The sequence below is a fragment of the Durio zibethinus genome, chromosome 3 (assembly GCF_047325235.1).
Source record: "Durio zibethinus cultivar Kanyao isolate XHJ-2024 chromosome 3, ASM4732523v1, whole genome shotgun sequence".
NCBI lineage: Eukaryota > Viridiplantae > Streptophyta > Magnoliopsida > Malvales > Malvaceae > Durio > Durio zibethinus.
In genome coordinates this window covers 16,153,204-16,178,769 of record NC_143164.1, presented here as the reverse complement: position 1 = coordinate 16,178,769, position 25,566 = coordinate 16,153,204, and positions in this window count along the sequence as shown.

Genomic DNA, 25,566 nt, shown 5'->3' with positions numbered 1-25,566 from the left:
TCTCCAGCTTATGCATTCTGCCTCTCCGATCGGCTGAGCGCCCGCACACTCGTTTCATGGGTTGGCTTAGGCATACGGAGTTCATTCCATGTCTAAGCATACGGAGTTCATTCCCAGTCTAAGATTTTGAGCCATGGTTTACATGCTGGGCTCGGGCATGTGTTGGTGCCGCATTTTTTTTGCCCGGGGCACCATCGTCGGAGCATCGTCGGAGAGCCTAGCCGACGGCATTGGGGCTTCCGATGATTGGGGGGCCGGGGGGTGCGCACATGATGTGCGATGGGTGCTGGTACTTGGCCCTTATATTGGCCCCCTATCCCTCATCAAACCTCGAGAACTCATACTCCCTTAAAGAGCATTTGAGATTTTATAGGTTTGCTGCCGGTAGCCTTTAAAGTGTCTGAAATGGGGACACTTTTTTCAAACGGTCACAAAATCTTCTCCACTTTGTGTTTTCAGTTGAATTTTTTTGTGCATGCCAACAAAAATACAAGGATCATTTACCAAATTTGGGGACAAAACTCTTTCTAAAAATATTTTAAAAAATCCTTAACCGCAAAAAGTTTCAAAAATCGTGAAAAATAGAAAACGGGTCGTCTTGCCATGAAACTTCACTTGAAGGCTTAGGGGACCATTGTATGAGTTTACAAGCAATAACAATGGCATTGGCATGGCAAAAATATGAAAATGTGCTTGAACCCACCTACCACCCGTTCGATCCTCGACTTGTGCATCCTGCCTCTCTGGTCGGCTGAGCACTCGCACGCTCCTTACGTGGGTTGACTTAGTCATATAGAGTTCATCCCCAGTCTAAGCATATGGAGTTCATTGCCAGTCTAAGATCGGACCAGACCGAGGGTTGCAATAGTAGGATCGATAGCACGCAGGGGGACCGGGCTGATCCCCGGCTTGCGCATTCTAACTCTCTGGCCGACTGAGCACCCGCACGCCCGTTTCATGGGTTGGCTTAGGCATAGGGAGTTCATTCCATGTCTAAGCCCCAGTCGGACCTAGGGTTGTGGCAGCGGGATCGGCAGTACGCAGAGAGGGATCGGGCCGATCCTCGGCTTGCGCATTATACCTCTTCGGCCAGCTCAACGCCCGCACGCTCGTTTCGTGGGTTGACTTATGCATACAGAGTTCCTTCCTAGTCTAAGATCAGACCAAACTGAGGGTTACGATAGCGGGATTGACAGCACGTAGAGGGGATTGGGCCAAACCCCAGCTTACGCATTCTACCTCTCCGATTGGCTGAACGCCCGCACGCTCATTTCGTGGGTTGGCTTAGGCATACGGAGTTCATTCCCAGCCTAAGATTTTGAGCCACGGCACACATGCTGGGCTCAAGCATGTGCTGGTGCCACATTTTTTCACCCGGGGTGCCATCGCTGGAGCATCGCCGTAGAGCCTAACCGGCGGCATTGGGGGTTCTGGCGATTGGGGGGCCGGGGGGCGTACGCACATGATGTGCGATGGGTGCTGGTACTTGGCCCTTATATTGGCCCCCTATCCCTCGTCAAACCTCAAGAACTCACGCCCCCTTAAAGAGCATTTGAGATTTTATAGGTTTGTTGCCAGTAGCCATTAAAGTGTCTGAAATGGGGACACTTTTTTCAAACTGTCATAAAATCTTCTCCACTTTGAGTTTTTAGCTGAATTATTTTGTGGCAGCAGGATCGACAGCGGGATCGGCAGCACGTGGAGGGGAACCGGGTTGATCCCCTGCTTGCGTATTATGCCTCTCCGATCGGCCTCTCCGATCGACTGAGTGCCCGCACGCTCGTTTCGTGGGTTGACTTAGGCATACTGAGTTCATCCCCAGTCTAAGCATATCGAGTTAATTCCTAGTCTAAGATCGGACCGGACCGAGGGTTACGATAGCAGGATCAGCAGCACGTAGGGGGACCGGGCCAATCCCCGGCTTGCACATTCTACCTCTCCGATCAGCTAAGCGCTCGTACGCCCGTTTCGTGTGTTGGCTTAGGCATAGGGAGTTCATTTGATGTCTAAGCCCCAGCAGGATCGAGGGTTGTGGTAGGGGGACCAGCATCATGCAGATAGGGACCAGGTCAAACCCTGACTTGCGCATTATGCCTTTCCGGCTGGCTCAATGCCCACACGCTCATTTCGCAGGTTGAAGTAGGCATACAGAGTTCATTCCCAGTCTTAGATCGGATCGGACCGAGGGTTGTGACAGCAGGATCGACAGTACATAGGGGAGGACCGGGTTGATCTCCAGCTTATGCATTCTGCCTCTCCGGTCAGTTGAGCACCTGTGTGCTCGTTTCATGGGTTTGCTTGGGCATACGAAGTTTATTCCATGTCTAAGCATACAGAGTTCATTCCCAGTCTAAGATCGGATCGAGGGTTGAGGTGGCAGGACCAGTAGCAGGATCGGCAACATGTAGGGGGGACCGGATCGATCTCCGGTTATGTATTCTGCCTTTTCGGTCGGTTGAGTGCCCATACGTTCATTTTATGGGTTGGCTTAGGCATACGGAGTTCATTCCATGTCTAAGCCCCAGTTGGATCAAAGGTTGTGGCAACAGGATCGACAGCTAGATCGACAACACATGTAAGGGAACCAGGCTGATCCTCAACTTACGCATTATGCCTCTTTGATCGGCCTTTTCGGTCGGCTGAATGCTCGCACACTCGTTTTGTGGGTTGACTTAGGCATACGGAGTTCATCTCCAGTCTAAGCGTACAGAGTTCATTCCCAGTCTAAGATCAAATCAAACCAAGGGTTGCGACAGTAGGATCGGTAGCACATAAGGTGACCGAGTCGATCTCTGACTTGCGCATTCTGTCTTTCCAATCGACTGAGTGCCCGCACACCCGTTTCATGGGTTGGCTTAGGCATAGGGAGTTCATTCCATGTCTAAGCCCTAGCTGGACTGAGGGTTATGGTAGTGAGACCAGCATCATGCAGAGAGGGACCCGATCGGTCCCTGGTGTCACGGACTAAGCTTTCTCTTAGCAAGCAATAGACCGTGCGGCACTTGAATGGGCACTTCCAACCAAGTTAGGCTTTAATAGATCGATGTCTGAACAAATAACCGTAAGCCATGGTTAGTCCCAAGCATTCATAATAAGACACAATATATCGAGATCGATCTCAAGCACACACACAAGAAGGGATATTCTCATTGAGAAAAAGAAAAACACATCGAGGCAACAATCAGGAGATTCAATCGGGGTGAGTTTTATTATAGTGAAGAATCATACATCAGGACCTTCCACCATCACCAGGGCTAGGGGGTAGCCCTTGGTGGGTGGCCTAGGCTTGCATAGCAACCGGTGAGATAGCCCAACACTACGCTGTCGGCTCACCCCCTAAAGAGCCTTAGAGATTTTAGAGCTATGCTACCAGTAACCACTACAATGTTTGAAATGGGGACACTTTTCCTAGCACAAGGGATCTACCCAGCCATGGCCCTATACATGGGTGGCTTATGGCAACCTAAGTCTCGGTCATAGCCCTATACAAGGTTGGCTCATGACATCCTTCCCCACCTATTCTATCGACATCCTCGTCGACTTGCTGGCTTGAAATTCTTTGATCTTCCTTTAAAATCTTTGGAGGTTGTGTTCTCTCTCCCAATTGGTTTCTTCTAGTCCTAATCCTTTCCACTTCACTAAGTATTCTCGAACTAGTCTTTGAGATATCTTGGTTTGCCTGTCAACTAAGATCTATTCGACTCGATGCTCTAGGGTGGCTTCATGGTGATGGCAGCTCTAGTTGGCTCCCTTTGGCTAGCATCTATAGGATCTGCATGAAAAGGTTTCAGGCTGCTCACATGAAATACTGGGTGCACTTTCATCCACTTTGGTGGGTCGATTTTGTAAGAAGCATTCCCCACCTTGGAAAGGACCCTTACTGGACCTTCATATTTATGCACCAGTCTACGATCTCTCTTTCTCAAGAACCTGGTTTGTTCAAGAACTAGTCGAACAAGAACCAAATCACCAACTTGAAATTGTTAAGCCCTACGACCCTTGTCTGCCCATTTCTTCATCCGCTTTGATGCTTTCTCTAGGTAAGCTTATGCAATCTCTGTGTTTTTCCTCCATATTGTTCCAAGAAAGTGTGGGGTAGCCTTGGTAATTGTCTGGTGACCACCTCAAATGGGCTCTTATTGGTGGAAGAGCTTTTGTTGGAATTAAAGCAGAGTTGAGCCATGTCCAATATTGAAGGCTAGTCTTTCTGATTAGCTTGAACAAAATGCCTCAAGTATTCCTCTAATAATTCATTGAACCATTTCGTTTGACCATCGGTTTGAGGGTGATAGTTTGAGGAGATGTTAAGTTGGGACCTTAATATCTTGAAAAGTTCTCTCCAGAAAGACCTCGTTAATCTCAGATCTCGATCGCTAACAATGTTTTGAGGGAGGCCCCAGTATTTGACCACATGTTTGAACAATAGTCAAGCTATGTCTTCCACTGTGCAATACTTGTGAGCGAGAATGAATATGGTGTACTTAGAGAATCGGTCAATCACCACCAAAATAGCTCCAAGGTCACCAACCTTAGGTAGGCTTAAAATTAAATCGAGGGAGATGCTTTCCCACGGTTTAGCGAGTATTGGTAGTGGTTCAAGCATACCTGCAGGTTTCCTTCTTTCAACTTTGTCTTGTTAGCAAATAAGGTAAGTCTTCATATAGTCCATCACATTTTGTCGCATGTGAGGCCAATAGTATCCCTGTTTCAATAACGCCAAAGTGCATTGCTAGCCCGGGTGTCCCGCCCATGGTGTGTCATGACATTCCCTCATTAGCATCTGTCTCAGACCTTCTGCTTTTGGCACAAACACTCGAGGCCCCTTGGTCCATAAGATCCCATTTTCTTGCCAGAAGTACTTGGACTTCCCTTCTTCCACTAGCTTCAGGATGGCATAAACTTGCAGGTCCTTCCCTAAGTGATCTCCAATCAACTTGTGAATGTCTGTAGTGGCTCTTCTAGTCGCCATTGGGGCAATTCTTCTAAGGGCCACTAAATTTGCTCGCCTGCTCAATGCATCGGCCACTCGATTGGTCTTTCCAGCGGTGTGCTCAAAATCAAAGTTGAACTCCACTAAAAATCCCTGCCACTTAGCTTGTTTTGTTGTAAGCCTTGGTTGGGTGAGAAAATGGCTAACGGCCGCATTGTCTGTCTTCATGACAAAGTGTGAACCCAACAAGTAATGTCGCCAAGCCCTCAAGCAGTGAACCACCGCCAGGAGTTCTTTTTCTTGGGTCGTATATTTCCTTTCAGCTTCACTTAGCTTTCTACTTTCAAATGCTACCGGTTGATGTTATTGCAAAAGCACTCCTCCAATAGCAAAATTAGATGCATCCGTCTGAACTTCGAAAGGCTTTTCAATAGCATCTCTCAATCCCTCGAAAGGCTATTGGCACTCACTCGTCCAACACCATTTATGCTTCTTTTTTAATAGCTCCGTGAGGGCCGTGGTCTTGCGAGAGTACCCTTTCGCAAACTTTCTATAATAGTTGGCTAATCCCAAAAATGAGCGAAACTCTCTAACGTTCTTCGGTGTTGTCCACTCCTTGATGGCCCTAACCTTTTCCATGTCCATTCAAATGTGGCCATGTTTGACAATGTGATCGAGAAAATGGATTTGGGTCTGAGCAAATGCACACTTCTCCCTTTTTACGTATAACTGGTGGTCTTGTAATCTTTGAAGTACCTGGCACAGGTGTTCTTGATGTTCTTCCAAGGTGGAGCTATATACCTCTATATCGTCTAAATAGATGACTACAAATTTGTCTAGATAGTCATGGAATACCTGATTCATCAATGTACAAAATGTGGCAGGAGCATTGGTCAGTCCAAAAGGCATAGCAAGAAATTCAAATGCACCATACCGTGTCACACAAATGGTCTTTGGCTCATCTCTCTCAATGATTCTGACCTGATGGTAGCCAGATCTCAGGTCCAATTTGGAGAAGTACTTGGCCCGGCTCAATTGATCAAACACGTCTGCTATAAGGGGGATGGGATATTTATTTCTTACGGTGACTTTGTTTAGGGCTCTATAGTCAACACATAATCGTAAACTTCCATCATGCTTCTTCTGAAATAGCACCGGTGCTCTGAAAAGAGCCTTTGATGGTCTGATGAACTCGACTTGTAGCAGCTCATCTAACTATTTTCTTAGTTCGACCAACTCTGGCGGGGCCATGTGGTAAGGAGCTCTAGCAGGGGGTTTCACTCCTGGGAGGAGCTCAATTTTCTGGTCCACTACTCGTCGAGGGGGTAGAACCTTAGGTAACATCTCTGGCATCACCTCTTCGAATTCTTCCAACATTTTTCCCACACCATCAGGGATTGGTTCTACTTTGACCCTTCTTTGTAGATCGGCACAGCTACAAAGGAGGGTTCCCCTCTCTTTACCCCTTTCTTAAACTGCAAAGCTGAAATCATTTTCTTCCCAGTCTTTGGTAAGATGTTGGCTGGCACCACACATGGGTTTTCCCCTAAGAACAACAAGCAGCTAGTGGCGGGGATAAGGATGACCTGAGCCAACATCATGAAGTCCAATCTGAGAACAACATCAAAGTCATCTATGAAGGAAACTGTAAAGTCTACCTTCCCTTCCCATGGCTCCAATCGGGTTGTCACACTTTTGGAGCTTCCACTGATCATAAAGACTGGCGAGTTGATCGCCTTCATTCGTCCACAGTCTTTACTAATCTGAAGACCACACCTTTTTGCTTCTTCTGGTGTGTTGAAAGTGTCGGTTGCACCCCGTATCCACCATAGCCTTAGTGGCTTTCTCATTGATCGTCAAGTTCACATACATCAAGCCTCTACTCTGCTCTCTTTCTTTATAGTGTTCAATTGGGTGCGGAGGGCATTAACGAATCTTATTGAACCCATTATGGCTGGCTCCTCTTCAGCTTCTTCAACTCTCTCTGGCACTTTTGTGGACACTTGAGATGAGGTCTTAAGGCATTAAGGGCTCCCTTGTGCGGGCATTCAGCCACCTAATGCGGCCCCTTACAAAAAAAGCAAGCTAATGGTTGCCTAGGCTTGAAAATCCCTACGTTGCTTATCTTGGGTTAGGTGCTATCTCGACCAAAGAACCTCTTATCTGATCCCGCATTGAAGGGCCGGTCCAACCTGGTCATCTTTCCCCCACTCCCAATGTTGAAGGTACTACCAGCTGATGGAGGATTTTTTCGTTTTGAAGAGCCATCATTGTAATCATGGAGACGTTCAGTTGTAGCCATGGCTGTGGCCATATCTTGCACTTTTTGCCTTTGTAGTTCTATCCTCGCCCAAGGCTTGAGGCCCTCAAGAAAATAGAACATCTTGTCCTTTTCGGACATGTCCTGAATATCCGACATCAAGGTAGAAAAGCTCCTTACAAACTCTCGTACCATTCTTGTTTGCACCAATTCTCGAAGTCTCTTTCGAGCCATATACTCCACATTCTCAGGGAAAAACTGGTTTTTCAATTCTCACTTTAGATCTGTCCAAGCCTTAATCGGGCGATCGTTTCGTGGGTTGGCTTAGGCATACGGAGTTCATTCCATGTCTAAGCATATGGAGTTCATTCCCAGTCTAAGCTTAGATCGGACTGAGGGTTGTCGCAGCAGGACTAGCACCAGGATCGACAGCACGTAAGGGGGGACCAGGCTGATCCCCGGCTTGCGCATTCTACCTCTCTAGCGGGCTAAGCACCTGCATGCTCGTTTCATGGGTTGGCTTAAGCATACAGAGTTCATTCCATGTCTGAGCCCTAGTCGGACCAAAGGTTGTGGCAGCAGGACCGGTAGCGGGATCGACAGCACGCAGAGGGAGATCGGGCTGATCCCCAGCTTACGCATTATGCCTCTTCGGCCAGCCTCTTCGGCTGGCTGAGCGCCCACACGCTCGTTTCATGGGTTGACTTAGGCATATGGAGTTCATCCCCAATCTAAGCATACAGAGCTCATTCCCAGTCTAAGATCGGACCAGATCGAGGGTTACGACAGCAGGATCGACAGCACGCAGGAGGGATCGGGCCGATCTTCGACTTACGCATTCTGCCTCTCCGGTCGATTGAGCACCCACACGCCCGTTTTATGGGTTAGCTTAGGCATAGGGAGTTCATTCCGTGTCTAAGCCCAAGTCAGACTAAGGGTTGTGGCAGCGGGACCGACAGCACACAGAGGGGGACCAGGCCAATCCTTGGCTTATGCATTATGCCTCTTCGGTTGGCTCAGCGCCCGCACACTCGTTTCATGGCTTGACTTATGAATACGGAGTTCATTCCCAGTCTAAGATTGGACTCGACCGAGGGTTACGGTAGTAGGATCATTAGATTGTAGGGGGGACCAGGTTGATCCCTGGTTTGCGCATTCTACCTCTCCGACTGGCTGAGCGGCCGCATGATTATTTCGTTGGTTGGCTTAGGCATACGAAGTTCATTCCATGTCTAAGCATACGGAGTTCATTCCTAGTCTAAGATCAGACCGGACCGAGGGTTACGGTAGTAGGACCAATAGCAGGATCGGCAACACGTAAGGGGACCAGGTCGATCCCCAGCTTGCGCATTCTACCTCTCCGATCGGTTGAGCACCCGCACGCTCGTGTCGTGGGTTGACTTAGGCATACGGAGTTCATCCCTAGTCTAAGATCAGACCGGACCAAGGGTTGCAACAGCAGGATCGATAGCACGTAAGGGGGGACTGGGCCGATCCTCGGCTTGCGCATTCTGCCTCTCCGATCAGCTTAGCGCTAGCACGCTCGTTTCGTGGGTTGGCTTAGGCATACGGAGTTCATTCCTTGTCTAAGCATACGAAGTTCATTCCCAGTCTAAGATCTGATCGGACCGAGGCTTGTGGTCACAGGACCAGCAAGAGGATTGACAGCACGTAGGGGGAATCGGGTTGATCCTCGGCTTGTACATTCTACCTCGTCGGCTGGCCTATCCGATCGATTGAACGCCCGCACGCTCATTTTGTGGGTTGACTTAGGCATACGGAGTTCATCCCCAATCTAAGTATACGAAGTTCATTCCCAGTCTAAGATCGAATCAGACCGAGGGTTGCGGTAGCAGGATCGGTAGCACGCAAGGGGGATCGGGACGATCCTCAGCTTGCGCATTCTGCCTCTCCAGTCAGCTGAGCGCCCGCACGCCCGTTTCGTGGGTTGGCTTAGGGGTACGGAGTTCATTCCATGTCTAAGACCCAGTCGGACCGAGGGTTGTGGCAGCGGGACCGGCAGCATGCAGAGGGGGACCGGGTCGATCCCCGGCTTATGCATTCTACCTCTCCGACCGAATGAGCGACCGCACGCTCGTTTCGTGGTTTGGCTTAGGCATACGGAGTTCATTCCATGTCTAAGCATACAAAGTTCATTCCCAGTCTAAGAGTTTGAGCCATGGCGCACATGTTGGGCTCGGGCATGTGCTGGTGCCGTATTTTTTTCGCTCGGGGAACCATCGTCGGAGCATCGCCTGAGAGCCTAACCGATGACATTAGGGTTTTTGGCGATTGGGGGGTTGGGGGGTGTGCGCACATGATGTGCGATGGGTGCTGGTAGTTGGCCCTTATATTGGCCCCCTATCCCTCATCATACCTCGAGAACTCACACCCCCTTAAAGAGCATTTGAGACTTTTTAGGTTTGCTGCTAGTAGCCATTAAAATGTCTAACATGGGGACAATTTTTTCAAATGATCACAAAATCTTCTCCACTTCGAGTTTTTAGCTGAATGTTTTTGTGCATGCCAACAAAAATACAAGGATCACCTCTACCAAATAAAAATGGCATTGGCACGGCAAAAATATGAAGATGTGCTTGAGCCCACCTACCACCCGTTCGATCCCCGGCTTGCGCATCCTGCATCTCTGGTCGGCTGGGTGTCTGCACACTCACTTCATGGGTTGACTTAGGCATACGGAGTTCATTCTCAGTCTAAGATTAGACTAGACCGAGGGTTGCAGTAGTAGGATCGACAGCACACAGGGGGGACCGGGCCGATCCCCGGCTTGCGCATTCTACCTCTTCGGTCGGCTGAGCACCCGTACGCCCGTTTCATGGGTTGGCTTAGGCATAGGGAGTTCATTCCATGGCTAAGCCCCAGTCGGACTGAGGGTTGTGGCAGCGGGACCGACAACAAGTAGAAGGGGATTGGGTCGATCCTCAGCTTGCGTATTATGGCTCTCCGGCCGGCTCAGAACCCGCACGCTCGTTTCGTGGGTTGACTTAGGCATACGGAGTTCATTCCCAGTCTAAAATCGGACCGAACCGAGGGTTGCGGTAGTAGGATCGACAGCATGCAGGGGCGGACCGGGTCGGTCCCCGGCTTTTGCATTCTGCCTCTCTAACCGACTCAGCGCCCGTACGTTCATTTCGTTGGTTGGCTTAGGCATACGTAGTTCATTCCATGTCTAAGCATATGGAGTTCATTCTCAGTCTAAGATCAGACCAGACCGAGGGTTGCAGCTGCAGGACCAGCAGTAGGATCAGCAGCACATGGGGGGGACCGGGCCAATCCTTGGCTTGCTCATTCTGCCTCTCCGACCTACTAAGTGCCCGCACGCTCGTTTCATGGGTTGGCTTAGGCATACAGAGTTCATTCCATGTTTCAGCCCTTGCCAAACATAGGGTTGTGGCAGCAGGACTGGCAGCGAGATCGGTCGCACGCAGAGAGGGATCGGGTTGATCCCTGGCTTATGCATTATGCCTCTCCGACCGGCCTCTCCAGCCGGCTGAGCGCCCGCACGCTCGTTTCATGGGTTGGCTTAGGCATACGAAGTTCATCCCCAGTCTAAGCATACGGAGTTCATTCCCAATCTAAGATCGGATCGATCCAAGGGTTGCGGCAGCAGGATTGGCAGCACGCAGGGGGGATCAGGTCGATCCTCAACTTGCGCATTCTGCCTCTCCGGTTGGTTGAGTGACCACACACCCGTTTCGTGGGTTTGCTTAGGCGTAGGGACTTCATTCCATGTCTAAGCCCCAGCTGGATTGAAGGTTGTAGCAGCGGGATCGACAGCACACAGAGGGGGACCGAGCCGATCCCTGGCTTGGGCATTACGCCTTTTCGGTCGGCTCAGCGCCCGAACGCTCGTTTCGTGGGTTGACTTAGGCATACGGAGTTCATTCCCAGTCTAAGATTGGACCGGACCGAGGGTTGCGGCAGCCAGATCGACAGCACACAGGGGGGACCGAGCCGAACCCCGGCCTGCTCATTCTACCTCTCCGGTCGACTGAGCGCCCGTACGCTTGTTTCATGGGTTGGCTTAGGCATACGGAGTTCATTCCATGTCTAAGCATACGGAGTTCATTCCCAATCTAAGATCAGATCGGACCAAGGGTTACGGCAGCAAGACCAGCAGTAGGATCGACAGCATGCAGAAGGGACCAGGTCGATCCCCGGCTTGCGAATTCTACCTCTCCAATCGGCTGAGTGCCCGCACGCTCGTTTCGTGGCTTGGCTTAGGCATACAGAGTTCATTCCATGTCTAAGCATACGGAGTTCATTCCCAATCTAAGATCAGACCGGATCGAAGGTTACAGTAGCAGGACCAGCAGCAGGATCGGTAGCATGTAGGTGGGACTGGGCTGATCCCTGACTTACGCATTCTGCCTCTCCGGCCGACCTTTCCCACTGGCTGAGCGCCTGAACGCTCATTTCATGGGTTGACTTAGGCATACGGAGTTCATTCCCACTCTAAGATTGAATTGGACTGAGGGTTACGGTAGCAGGATCGACAGCATGCAGGGGGGACCGGGTCGATCCCTGGCTTGCGCATTCTACCTCTTCGACCGGTGGAGGGCCCGCACGCCCGTTTCATGGGTTGGCTTAGGCATAGGGAGTTCATTCCATGTCTAAGCCCCAGCTGGACCAAGGGTTGTGGCAGTGAGACCGACAGCACACAGAGGGGGACCGGGCCGATCCCCGACTTGTGCATTCTGCCTCTCCGGCCGACTGAGCGCCTGCACGCTCGTTTCGTGGGTTGGCTTTGGCATACAGAGTTCATTCCGTGTCTAAGCATACAGAGTTCATTCCCAGTCTAACAATTTGAGCCACAGTGCACATGCCGGGCTTGGGCATGTGCTGGTGCCATATTTTTTTCGCATGGGGCACCACTGTCGGAGCATCACCGAAGAGCCTAATCGGCGGTATTGGGGGTTCCGACGATGGGGGGGTCGGGGGGGTGCACACATGATGTGCGATGGGTGCTGGTACTTGGCCCTTATATTGGCCCCCTATCCCTCATCAAACCTCGAGAACTGACACCCCCTTGAAGAGCATTTTAGATTTTATAGGTTTCTTGCTAGTAGCCATTAAAGTGTCTGAAATGGGGACACTTTTTTCAAACGGCCACAAAATCTTCTCCACTTCGAGTTTTAAGCTGATTTTTTTTTTGCATGCCAAAAAAAATACAAGGATCTCCTCTGCCAGATTTGGGGTCAAAACTCGTTCTAAAAAAATTTTAAAAAATACCAAACCGTAAAAAGTTTCAAAAATCTTGAAAAATAGAAAACGGGTCGTCTTGCCACAAAACTTCACATGAAGGTGTAGGGGACCATTGTATGAATTTACAAGCCATAAAAATGGCATTGGCATGGCAGAAATATGAAGATGTGCTTGAACCCACCTACCACCCGTTCGATCCCCGGCTTGCGTATCCTGCCTCTCTGGTCGACTGAGCATCCGCACGCTCGTTTCATGGGTTGACTTAGGCATACAGAGTTCATCCCCAGTCTAAGCATATGGAGTTCATTCCTAGTCTAAGATCGAACCAAACCTAGGGTTGCGGCAGCAGGATCGACAGCACGCAGGGGGTACCGGGCCAATCCCTGGCTTGCTCATTCTGCCTCTCTGGCTGGCTGAGTGCCCGCATGCCCGTTTCATGGGTTGGCTTAGGCATAGGGAGTTCATTCCTTGTCTGAGCCCCAGTCGGACCGAGGGTTGTGGCAGCAGGATGGGCAGCACGTAGAGGGGAAACAGGCCGATCCCCGGCTTGCGCATTATGCCTCTCCGATCGGCTCAGTGCCCGCACGCTCATTTCGTGGGTTGACTTAGGCATACAGAGTTCATTCCCAGTCTAAGATCGAATCAGACCGAGGGTTGCGGCAACAGGATCTACAACACGCAGGGGGATCAGGTCTGACCCCGGCTTGAGCATTCTGCCTCTCCTATCGGCTGAGTGCCCGAACGCTCGTTTCGTGGGTTGGCTTAGGCATACAGAGTTCATTCTAAGTCTAAGCATACGGAGTTCATTCCCAGTCTAAGATCAGACCAGACTGAGGGTTGCGATAGCAGGACCAGTAGCAGGATCGACAGCACGCAGAGGGGACCGGGCCGATCCTCGACTTGCGCATTCTACCTCTCCGATCGATTGAGCGCCCGCACGCTCTTTTCGTGGGTTGGCTTAGGCATACGGAGTTCATTCCATGTCTAAACCCCAGTCGAACCGGGGGTTGTGGCAGCAGGACTGGCAGCAGGATCGGTAATACACAGAAAGGGACCGAGCTGATCCTCAGCCTACGTATTATGCCTCTTCGACCGACTCTTCGGCTGGCTGAGCGCCCGTACCCTCGTTTCATGGGTTGACTTAGGCATACAATGTTCATCCATAGTCTAAGCATACACAGTTCATTCCCAATCTAAGATCGAACCAAATCGAGGGTTGCGATAGCATGATCGGCAGCATGTAGGGGGGACCGGGCTGGTCCCCGGCTTACGCATTTTGCCTCTTCGGCTGGCTGAGCGCCTGCACACCCGTTTCATGGGTTGGCTTAGGCATAGGAGTTCATTCCATGTCTAAGCCCCAGCTAGACCGAGGGTTGTGGCAGCAGGACCGACAGCACGCAGAGGGGGACCAAGTCGATCCTCGGCTTGCACATTATGCCTCTCCGGCCGGCTCAGCGTCTGAACGCTCGTTTCGTGGGTTGACTTAGGCATACAGAGTTCATTCCCAGTCTAAGATCCGACCGGACCGAGAGTTGTGGCAGCAGGATCGACAGCACGCAGGGGGCATCGGGTCGATCTCCAGCTTGTGCATTCTACCTCTCCGACCGACTGAGTGCCCGCACGCTCGTTTCGTTGCTTGCCTTAGGCATACGGAGTTTATTCCATGTCTAAGCATACGAAGTTCATTCCTAATCTAAGATCTGATCGGATCGAGGGTTACGGTAGCAGGACCAGCAGCAGGACAGGCAGCATACAGGAGGGATCGGGCTGACCCCCGGTTTGCGCATTCTGCCTCTCCGCTGGCTTAGCGCCTGCACGCTCATTTCGTGGGTTGACTTAGGCAAACGGAGTTCATCCCCAGTCTAAGCATATGGAGTTCATTACCAGTCTAAGATCGAACCGGACCAAGGGTTGCAGCAGCAGGATCGGCAGCATGCAGGGGGGACCGAGCCGATCCTCGGCTTGCGCATTCTGCCTCTCCGATCGACTGAGTGCCCGCATGCCTGTCTCGTGGGTTGGCTTAGGCATAGGGAGTTCATTCCATGTCTAAGCCCCAGTCAGATCAAGGGTTATGGCGGTGGGACCGACAGCACGTAGAGGGGGATCGGGCTAATCCCCGGCTTGCGCATTCTGCCTCTCCGATCGATTGAGCGCCCACATGCTCATTTTGTAGGTTGGCTTAGGCATACGGAGTTCATTCCCAATCTAAGAGTTTGAGCCACGGTGCACATGCTGGGCTCGGCCATGTGCTGGTGCCATATTTTTTTCGCACGGGGCACCATCGCCGGAGCATCGCCGGAGAGCCTAATCGGCGGCATTGGGGGTTTTGGCGATTGGGGGGACCGGGGGGTGTGCGCACATGATGTGCGATGGGTGCTGGTACTTGGCCCTTATATAGGGCCCCTATCCCTCATCAAACCTCGAGAACTCACACCCCCTTAAAGAGCATTTGAGATTTTATAGGTTTGCTGCCAGTAGCCATTAAAGTGTCTGAAATGGGGACACTTTTTTCAAACGGTCACAAAATCTTCTCCACTTTGAGTTTTTAGCTGAATTGTTTTTTGCATGCCAAAAAAATACAAGGATCACCTCTACCAAATTTGGGGACAAAAATCTTACTAAAAATTTTTTAAAAAATCCCGAATCACAAAAAGTTTCAAAAATCGTGAAAAATAGAAAATGGGTCGTCTTGCCACGAAACTTCACATGAAGGAAAAAGGGACCATTGTATGAATTTACAAGCCATAAAAATGGCATTGGCATGGCAGAAATATGAAGATGTGCTTGAACTCACCTAGCACCTGTTCGATCCTCGGCTTGCGCAACCTGCCTCTCTGGTCGGCTGAGCGTCCGCACGCTCGTTTTGTGGGTTGACTTAGGCATACGGAGTTCATCCCCAGTCTAAGCATATAGAGTTCATTCCCAGTCTAAGATTAGACCAGGCCGAGGGTTGCGACAGCATGATTGGCAGCACGCAGAGGTGATCGGGCCGATCCCCGGCTTGCGCATTCTACCTTTCTGGCTGGCTAAGTGCCCGCACGCTTGTTTCATGGGTTGGCTTAGGCATAGGGAGTTCATTCCATCTCTAAGCCCCTATCGAACCGAGGGTTGTGGCAGCGGGATTAGCAGCACGCAAAGGGGAATCCGGCCGATCCCCGACTTACGCATTATGCCTCTCCGACCAGCTCAACGCCTGCACGCTCATTTCATGGGTTGACTTAGGCATACAGAGTTCATTCCCAATCTAAGATCAGATCGAACCAAGGGTTACGGTAGCGGGATCGATAGCACGTAGGGGGGACCGGGCCGGTCCCCGGCTTACGCATTCTACCTCTTCGGTTGGCTGAGCGCCCGCACACTCATTTCGTGGGTTGGTTTAGGCATACGGAGTTCATTCCATGTCTAAGCATACAGAGTTCATTCCCAGTCTAAGATCGGACCGGATCGAGGGTTGCAGAAGGAGGACCAGTAGCAGGATCGGCAACACATAGAGGGGACCAGGCCGATCCCTAGCTTACGTATTCTACCTCTCCGACCGGCTGAGTGCCCACATGCTCATTTCGTGGGTTGGCTTAGGCATACAGAGTTCATTCCAGCGAGATCAACAGCACGTAGAGGGGGACCGGGCTGATCCCTGGCTTGCGCATTATGCCTCTCCGACCGGCCTCTTCGACCAGCTGAACTCCCGCACGCTCGTTTCGTGGGTTGACTTAGGCATACAGAGTTCATTCCCAGTCTAAGCATACGGAGTTCATTCCCAGTCTAAGATCAGACAAGATCGAGGGTTGCCGCAACAGGATCGGCTGCACGCAGGGGGATCGGGCCGATCCCCAACTTGCACATTCTACCTCTCCAGTCGACTGAGCGCCCGCACACCCGTTTCGTGGGTTGGCTTAGGCATAGGGAGTTTATTCCATGTCTAAGCCCCAATCGGATCGAGGGTTGTGGCAGTGGGACCGACCGCACGTAGAGGGGGAACGGGTTGATCCCCGGCTTGCGCGTTATGCCTCTCTGGCCGGCTCAGCACCCGAACGCTCGTTCCATGGGTTGACTTAGGCATACGGAGTTAATTCCCAGTCTAAGATCAGATCGGACCAAGGGTTGCAGCAGTAGGATCGATAGCACGCAGGGTGGACCGGGCTGATCCTCGATTTACGTATTTTGCCTCTCCAGTCGGCTGAGCACCCGCATGCTCGTTTTGTGGGTTGGCTTAGGCATACGGAGTTCATTCCATGTCTAAGCATACGGAGTTCATTCCCAGTCTAAGATCAAACCAGACCAAGGGTTACGGTAGTAGGACTAGCAGCAGGATCGGCAGCATACAGGGGGGGACAGGGCCGATCCCTGACTTGCGCATTCTATCTCTCCGGCTGGCCTCTCTAGTCGGTTGAGCGCCTGTATGCTCATTTCGAGGGTTGACTTAGGTATACGGAGTTCATCCCCAGTCTAAGCATACAGAGTTCATTCCCAGTCTAAGATCGGACTGGATTGAGGGTTGCGACAGCAAGATCGGCAATGCACAGGGGGACCGGGCCGATTCTCGGCTCACGTATTCTGCCTCTTCGGCCGACTGAGCGCCCGCACGCCCGTTTCATGGGTTGGCTTAGGCGTAGGGAGTTCATTCCATGTCTAAGCCCCAGTCGGATCGAGGGTTGTGGTAGCTGGACCGGCAGCACACAGAGAGAGATTGGACCGATCCTCGACTTGCGTATTATGCCTCTCCGGTCGACTCACGCCCGCACGCTCGTTTCGTGGGTTGACTTAGGCATACGGAGTTCATTCCCAATCTAAGATCGGAACGGACTGAGGGTCGCGACAGTAGGATCGACAGCACGCAGGGGGGACTGGGCCGGTGCCCGACTTGTGCATTCTGCCTCTCCGGCTAGCTGAGCGCCAGCACACTCATTTCGTGGGTTGGCTTAGGCATACAGAGTTCATTCCATGTCTAAGCATACCGAGTTCATTCCCAGTTTAAGTTCGACCAGACCGAGGGTTGCAGTAGCAGGACCAGCAGCAGGATCTACAGCATGTAAGGGGGACCGGGTCGATCCCCGGCTTGTGCATTGTGCCTCTTCGGCCGGTTGAGCACCCGCACGCTCGTTTCATGGGTTGCCTTAGGCATACAGACTTCATTCCATGTCTAAGCCCTAGTTGGACCGAAGGTTGCGGTAGCAAGACCGACAAAGAGGGACCAGGCTAATCCCTGGCTTGTGCATTATGCCTCTCCGACCGGCTGAGCGCCTGCACGCTCGTTTCATGGGTTGACTTAGGCATATGGAGTTCATCCCTAGTCTAAGCATATGAAGTTCATTCCCAGTCTAAGATCGGACCGGATCGAGGGTTGTGGCAGCAGGATCGACAGCATGCAGGGGGGATCAGATCGATCCTTGGCTTGTGCATTCTACCTCTCCGACTGACTGAGCGCCCGTACGCCCGTTTCGTGGGTTGGCTTAGGCGTAGGGAGTTCATTCCATGTCTAAGCCCCAGGCGGACCGAGGGTTGTGGCAATGGGTCCAGCAGCACACAAATGGGGACTGGGTCGATCCCCGGCTTACGTATTATGCCTCTCCGGCCGACTCAACGCCCAAACGCTTGTTTCGTGGATTGACTTAGGCATACAGAGTTCATTCCCAGTCTAAGATCGGATCAGACCGAGCGTTAAGGCAGTAGGATCGATAGCACACAGGGGGGATCGGGTCGGTCCTCGGCTTACGCATTTTGCCTCTCCAGCCGACTGAGTGCCCGTATGCTCGTTTTGTGGGTTGGCTTAGGCATACGGAATTCATTCCATGTCTAAGCATACGGAGTTCACTCCTAGCCTAAGATTGGATCGAACCAAAGCTTACGGCAGCAAGACCAGCAGCAGGATCGATAGCACACCGGAGGGGATCGGTCGATCCCCGGCTTACGCATTCTACCTCTCCGACCTGCTGAGCGTCGTACGCTCGTTTCATGGGTTAACTTAGGCATACGGTGTTCATCCCCAATCTAAGATTGGATCAGACCGAGAGGGATCGGGCTGATCCCCAGCTTGTGTATTATTCCTCTCCGACGGGCCTCTGGTTGGCTGAGCGCCTGCACGCTCGTTTCGTGGGTTGACTTAGGTATACGGAGTTCATCCCCAGTCTAAGCATACGGAGTTCATTCCCAGTCTAAGATCGGATCGGACCGAGGGTTGTGGCAATAGGATCGACAGCATGCAAGGTAGATCAGACTGATCCCCGGCTTGCACATTCTGCCTCTTCAACCAGTTGAGCGCCCATACGCCCGTTTCGTGAGTTTGCTTAGGCATAGGGAGTTCATTCCATGTCTAAGCCCCAGCGAAACTGAGGGTTGTGGCAGCGGGACCAGCAGTACACAGAGGGAGACCGGGCTGATCCCCGACTTGCGCATTATGCCTCTCCGGTCGGCTCAGCTCCCGAACGCTCATTTCATGGGTTGGCTTAGGCATACGAAGTTCATTCCCAGTCTAAGATCAGACCAGACCGAGGGTTACGACAGCAGGATTGATAGCACGCAAGGGGGGATTGGGTCGGTCCTCAGCTTGCACATTCTGTCTCTCTAGCCAGCTGAGTGCCCGCACGCTCGTTTCATAGGTTGGCTTAGGCATACGGAGTTCATTCCATGTCTAAGCATACGAAGTTCACTCCCAGTCTAAGATTGGACCGGATCGAGGGTTACAGCAGTAGGACCAGCAGCAGGATCGACAGCATGCAAGAGTGGATCGGGTTGATCCCCGGCTTACGATTCTACCTCTTCGATCGACTGAGCTCCCGCACGCTCATTTTCTAGGTTGGCTTAGGCATACAGAGTTCATTCCAGGTCTAAGCCCTAGCTGGACCGAGGGTTGTGGTAGCAAGACCGGTAGTGGGATCGACAGCACGCAGAGGGGGATCGGGTTGATCCTCGACTTGCGCCTTATGCCCTTCCGGCCTGCTGAGCGCCCGCACGCTCTTTTCGTGGGTTGACTTAGGCATACGGAGTTCATCCCCAGTCTAAGCATACGGAGTTTATTCCCAATCTAAGATCGGACCTGACCGAGGGATGCGATAGCAGGATCGACAGCACGTAAGGGGGATCGGGTTGATCCCCAGCTTACGTATTCTGCCTCTCCGGCTGGCTGAGCGCCCGCACGCTCGTTTCGTGGGTTGGCTTAGGCATAGGGAGTTCATTCCATGTCTAAGCCCCAGCCGGACCGAGGGTTGTGGCAGCAGGACCGATACCACACAGAGGGGGACCGGGCTGATCCCTGGGTTGCACATTATGCCTCTCTGGTCGGCTCAGCACCCGAATGCTCATTTCGTCGGTTGGCTTAGGCATACGAAGTTCATTCCCAGTCTAAGATCGGACCGGACCGAGGGTTACGATAGCAGGATTGATAGCACGTAGGAGGGGATTGGGTCGGTCCCCGGCTTGCGCATTCTGTCTCTCCGACCGACTGAGTGCCCGTATGCTCGTTTCGTGGGTTGGCTTAGGCATACGGAGTTCAATTCATGTCTAAGCATACAGAGTTCATTCCCAATCTAACATCAGACCGGACCGAGGGTTGCGGCAGTAGGACCAGCAGCAGGATCGACAGCACGCAGGGGGGATCGAGCTGATCCCCGACTTGTGCATTCTACCTCTTCGGTCGGTTGAGCGCCCGCACGCTCATTTTATGGGTTGGCTTAGGCATACAAAGTTCATTCCAGGTCTAAGCCCCAGTCGGACCGAGGGTTGTGGCAGCAGGATCGGAAGTGGGATCAACAGCACGTAGAGGGGGATCGGGCTAATCCTCCGCTTGTGCCTTATGCCCCTCCGGTCTGCTGAGTGCCCGCATGCTATTTTCGTGGGTTGACCTAGGCATACGGAGTTCATCCCCAGTCTAAGCATACGGAGTTTACTCCCAGTCTAAGATCGACCAAGACCGAGGGTTGCGATAGTAGGATCGACAGCACGCAGGGGGGACCGGGTCAATCCCTGGCTTACGCATTCTGCCTCTCCGATTGGCTGAGTGCCCGCACGCTTATTTCATGGGTTGGCTTAGGAATAGGGAGTTCATTCCATGTCTAAGCCCCAGTCGGATCGAGGGTTGTGGCAGCAGGACCGACAGCACACAGAAGGGGACCAGCAGAACACTCATTTCGTGGGTTGACTTAGGCATACGGAGTTCATACCCAGTCTAAGATCAGACCAGACTCAGGTTTGTGGCAGCAGGATCAACAAGACGCAGGGGGACCAGGTCAATCCCCGGCTTACGCGTTCTGCCTCTCCGGCTGGCTGGGCGTCGCACGCTCGTTTCGTGGGTTTGCTTAGGCATACGGAGTTCATTCCATGTCTAAGCATACGGAGTTCATTCCCAGTCTAAGATTTTGAGCCACGGTGCACGTGCTAGTGCCACATTTTTTTCACCCGGGGCACCATCGCCGGAGCATCGCCGGAGCATCGCCGGAGAGCCTAACCAGTGGCATTGGGGGTTCCGGTGATTGGGGGGCCCGGGGGGGTGTGCGCACATGATGTGCGATGGGTGCTGGTACTTGGCCCTTATATTGGCCCCCTATCCCTCATCAAACCTCAAGAACTCACACCCCCTTAAAAGGCATTTGAGATTTTATAGGTTTGCTGTCAGTAGCAATTAAAGTGTCTGAAATGGGGACACTTTTTTCAAACGATCACAAAATATTCTCCACTTCGATTTTTTTGCTGAATTTTTTTATGGATGCCAAAAAAAAATACAAGGATCCCGTCTACCAAATTTGGGGACAAAACTCATTCTAAAAAAATTTTAAAAAATCCCGAACCGCAAAAAGTTTCAAAATTCATGAAAAATAGAAAACGGGTCATCTTGCCACGAAACTTCATATGAAGGCTTAGGGGACCATTGTATGAATTTAGAAGCCATAAAAATGGCATTGGCATGGCAAAAATATGAAGATATGCTTGAACCCACCAACCACCCGTTTGATCCCCAGCTTGCGCATCCTGCCTCTCTGGTCGGCTGAGCGCCTGCACCCTTATTTCGTGGGCTGACTTAGGGATACGGAGTTCATCCCCAGTCTAAGCATATGAGTTCATTCCCAGTCTAAGATCGGACCGGACCGAGGGTTGCAGCAGCAGGATTGGCAGCACGCAGGGGAGACCAGGCCGATCCCTGGCTTGCGCATTCTGCCTCTCCGGCTGACTGAGCGCCCGCACGCCCATTTCAGGGGTTGTCTTAGGCATAGGGAGTTCATTCCATGTCTAATTCCTAGTCGGACTGAGGGTTGTGGTAGCGGGACCGACAGCACACAGAGGGGGATCGGGCTGATCCCTGACTTGTGCATTATGCCTCTCTGGTCGGCTCAGCGCCCGCACGCTCATTTCATGGGTTGACTTAGGCATACGGTGTTCATTCCCAGTCTAAGATCCACTGGACTGGGGGTTGTGGCAACAAGATCGACAGCACGCAAAGGGGATCGGGCCAATCCCTGACTTGCGCATTCTGCCTCTTCGGTCGGTTGAGCGCCCGTACGCTCGTTTCGTGGGTTGGCTTAGGCATACGGAGTTCATTCCATGTCTAAGCATACGGAGTTCATTCCCAGTCTAAGATCAGACCGGACCGAGGGTTGTGGTAGTAGGACCAGCAGTAGGATCAACAGCACATAAGGGGATCGGGTCGATCCCCAGCTTGCGCATTCTAGCTCTTTGGCCGGCTGAGTGCCCGCACACTCGTTTCATGGGTTGGGTTAGGCATACAGAGTTCATTCCATGTCTAAGGTCCAGTCGGACCGAGGGTTATGGCAGCAGGACCGACAGCGGGATCGATAGCACGCAGAGGGGGATCGAGCTGATCCCTGGCTTACACATTATGCCTCTCCGGCCGACTGAGCGCCCGCACGCTTGTTTCAAGGGTTGACATAGGCATATAGAGTTCATGTCCAGTATAAGCATACGGAGTTCATTCCCAGTCTAAGATCGGATCAGACCGAGGGTTGCGGCAGTAGGATCGATAGCACGCAGGGGGGATCGAGCCGATCCCCGGCTTGGACATTCTACCTTTCCGGTCGGTTGAGCACTTGCACGCTCATTTCGTGGGTTGGCTTAGGCATACGGAGTTCATTCCATGTCTAAGCATACAGAGTTCATTCCCAGTCTAAGATTGGACCGGACCGAGGGTTGCGGTAGCAGGACCAGCAGCAGGATTGGCAGCACGCAGGGGGGACCGAGCCGGTCCCCGGCTTGTGCATTCTGCCTCTCTGGTCGACTGAGCGCCCGCACGTTCGTTTCGTGGGTTGGCTTAGGCATATGAAGTTCATTCCATATCTAAGCCCAAGCCGGATCGAGGGTTGTGGCAGCAGGACCGGCAGCGAGATCGGCAGCACGTAGAGGGGGATCGAGCTAATCCTCGATTTGTGCATTATGCCTCTCCGACTAGCCTCTTCGACCGGTTGAGCGCCCGTACGCTCGTTTCGTGGGTTGAATTAGGCATACGAAGTTCATCTCCAATCTAAGCATATGGAGTTCATTCCCAGTCTAAGATTGGATCGGACCGAGGGTTGCGACAGTAGGATCGACAGCATGCAGAGGGGATCGGGTCGATCCCCGGCATGCGCATTCTGCCTCTCCGGTCGACTGAGCACCCTACACACCCGTTTTGTGGGTTGGCTTAGGCATAGGGAGTTCATTCCATGTCTAAGCCCCAGCCAGACCGTGGGTTGTGGTAGCGAGATCTGTAACACGCAGGGGGGACCGGGCCGATCCCCGGCTTGCGCATTTTGCCTCTCCGGTCGGCTGAGCGCTCGCATGCCCATTTCTTGGGTTGGCTTAGGCATAGGGAGTTCATTCCATGTCTAAGCCCCAGCCGGATCGAGGGTTGTGGCAGTGGGACCAGCAGCACGCAGAAGGGGATCGGGCCGATCCCTGACTTGCGTATTATGCCTCTTCAGCCAGTTCAGCACTCGCACGCTCGTTTCGTGGGTTGACTTATGCATACGGAGTTCATTCCTAGTCTAAGATCAGATCGGACCGAGGGTTGCGGCAGCCGGATCAGCACGCAAGGGGGATCGGGCCGATCCTCGGCTTGCGCATTCTACCTCTCCGGTCGGCTAAGCGCCCGCACGCTCTTTTCGTAGGTTGGCTTAGGCATACGGAGTTCATTCCATGTCTAAGCCCCAGTCGGACTGAGGGTTGTGGAAGCAGGACTGGCAGCACGTAGAGGGGGACTAGGCTGATCCTCAGCTTATGCATTATGCCTCTCCGATCAACTCAGCACTCGCATGCTTGTTTCGTGGGTTGACTTAGGCATACGGAGTTCATCCCCAGTCTAAGCATACGAAGTTCATTCCCAGTCTAAGATCGGATCGGACCGAGGGTTGCAATAGCAGAACCAGCAGCAGGATCGACAACACGCAGGGGGGACTGGGCTGATCCCCAGCTTGCACATTCTACCTCGTTGATCGACTGAGCGCCCGTGTCATGCCCTAGGCGGGCACGCCAGGCACATCAGGTGCACCAGCAGGCGAGCTAGAGGTTAAGGCCCTCAGACCAGGCGTGCTGCCGGGTATCTATGTGCAAAGCCTAGCAAACGAGTTCAGAACGCCCGCCCAACTTGTAGGCCAGCCTGTGAGACCAAGGCCTGGCATACAAGCTGCTCGTACCACATCCAGAAGGGCCCAAGGTGCTGGACACGCAAGGGAAGCTTCTAAAAGCAGGCAGGATCAGCTGGAGCATCCTAGCCGATTTGGTTGACCCTGAAAATTAGGAGTTAGCATCCTGATTGATAGTAATCTATATAATCCCATGATTTTAGCCTTTATTCTAGGGATATGCCATTAAGTTGTAGCTGGAGCCTCAACTATAAATAGAGGGTTGCTCCACCCTCATTTGTACACCATCAAACACTTCTGTTTCAGTGAATACAAGAGCATTTGCAGAATTCTATCTTCTTATCCTATTTCTCTTTAACTTGCGTAATCAGCCCTTCCCATTGTTCTAGTGCTCGCATGCTTGTGTTTTAGGCTGACTTAGGCATAAAAGAGGAGATTCCAAGCCTAAGGCCGCACGGTTTCTAAGTCTAAGGTCGGAGCCCGTGACAGTTGGTATCAAAGTGAGTTTGATTCTACGTGTTTGTGTTGTGCAGGTTAGATCGTGATTGAGGAGATGGCATCCCAAAGTGACGTTGCTAGCCAACAACCAGAGGCCCAGGAGCATGGGTGTGGAAGAAGCGAGAAAGCCAGTTCTAGAGATATATGGTCTACCATGGACGGTAGGCTGGCCAAGGTGGAGGTGACCGTAGGCAACATGGGGGAGAAGTTGAGGAGGTAAAGACTCACATTGCAACGTTAGACTCCATGGGGGAGGAGATCCAAAGTGAGCTAGAAGCTGCTCTCAACAAAGGCATGGACGTGTTCACTCGAAAGAATCAGACCTTGGAGGCTGAAGTGCTGACCTTGCACGATGGCATAGAGGCCATGCACCAGCGGATGGAGGAGCTTGCCAGTGAGCTCGTTACTTGCAAGACTACCATTGGGAATGGCATGTTTGCTGGAGTGTCCAAGTCCAGATTGGATGTCCCCAAGCCTAAAGAGTTTAAGGGGTCTAGGGCAGCCAAGGAAGTAGACAACTACCTATGGGGTATGGAGCAGTACTTCCAAGCCATGGGCATGCAAGACGAGGCGATAAAGGTAAGCACCGCTGCTATGTATCTCACTGATGTAGCCTTATTGTGGTAGAGGCACAGGTGTGATGGTGTCAGGCATGGGAGTGCCAAGATTGAAACCTGGGCAGAGTTCCAAAAAGAGTTCAGAGAACAATTTTACCCAGAGTATACCGATGATAAGGCGCGAGTAAAGTTACGCAAGCTGAGCCAGCAAGGGGACATAAGGGAGTATGTCCAAAAATTCTCTGAACTGATGCTACAGATCTCGGATCTAGGCGAGAAAGATGCCTTAATTGCTTTCATGGATGGGCTGAAGCCGTGGGTGAAGCATGAGCTACAAAGGGGAGGAGTTCATGACTTGGCTAAAGCCATGACTACTGCCGAGGCCTTGATAGAGTTCAAGCCTCTAAACAAGTTCGAGTCTACCAAGCCCAAGGGTAAGGGCAGGGATGATAGGGATCAAAAGAAGCAATCCAAGGGGAAAGACCATGATCGGGAGTCCAAGGATGGAGACCGAGACCATTCAACCAAGGA